Here is a 629-nt window from a genome sequence, read left to right as displayed (position 1 = left end):
ATATATATATATATATATATACATACATAGGTGTATATATGTATGTATATAGTGAAAATTTACAAAAAAAACAAGAAACGAAGACGAGTGTGTAAACAACAAACAGATGTATTAGTTTAACGCTCTGTAAGTGAAAAAGTCTTTTACTTTTCGATCCTACGCCGTTCGACAGAAAGGAACACAGAAATAAATAAGGAGAGAAAATAGAAGAAGGTTTAGTGGCTAGCGATCTATCATGGAAAATGGCAGGCGGAGGGGTCATACAGGAGAGCGAAGAAGATGGGGAGATAATAAAGTAGTAGTGATCCCAACATTATGTGTATATTTGCACATCACCTCCTACACAAACCACAATGTATATATGTGTATATATATATATATATATATATATGTATGTATGTATAGGGAGAATTCACAAAAAAAACAACATATGAAGACAGGTGGTGTAGAAAACAAATAGATGTATTAGTATAACGCTCGGGAATTGAAAAAGTCTTTAATGTTTCGAGCCTACGCTCTTCCACAGAAAGGAACACAGGAAGAAACAAGGAGAGAAAAAAATGTGTGTAGTGGTCAGCGATCTATCATGGCGAATTTATATACATAAATATATGTATGTATATATATGT

General features: G+C 32.8%; 1 protein-coding gene across 1 annotated transcript in view; it reads left to right on the top strand.

The window, feature by feature from the left end:
- The window catches only part of LOC106877634 (uncharacterized), a 58166-nt gene that overhangs the window by 9596 nt on the left and 47941 nt on the right, over positions 1–629 (top strand). The gene's annotated exons all lie outside the window — the stretch shown is intronic.

This window comes from Octopus bimaculoides, chromosome 8, assembly GCF_001194135.2.
Source record: "Octopus bimaculoides isolate UCB-OBI-ISO-001 chromosome 8, ASM119413v2, whole genome shotgun sequence".
NCBI lineage: Eukaryota > Metazoa > Mollusca > Cephalopoda > Octopoda > Octopodidae > Octopus > Octopus bimaculoides.
The sequence above is the reverse complement of the archived record's forward strand: the minus strand, read 5'-3'. Positions and strand labels throughout refer to the sequence as shown.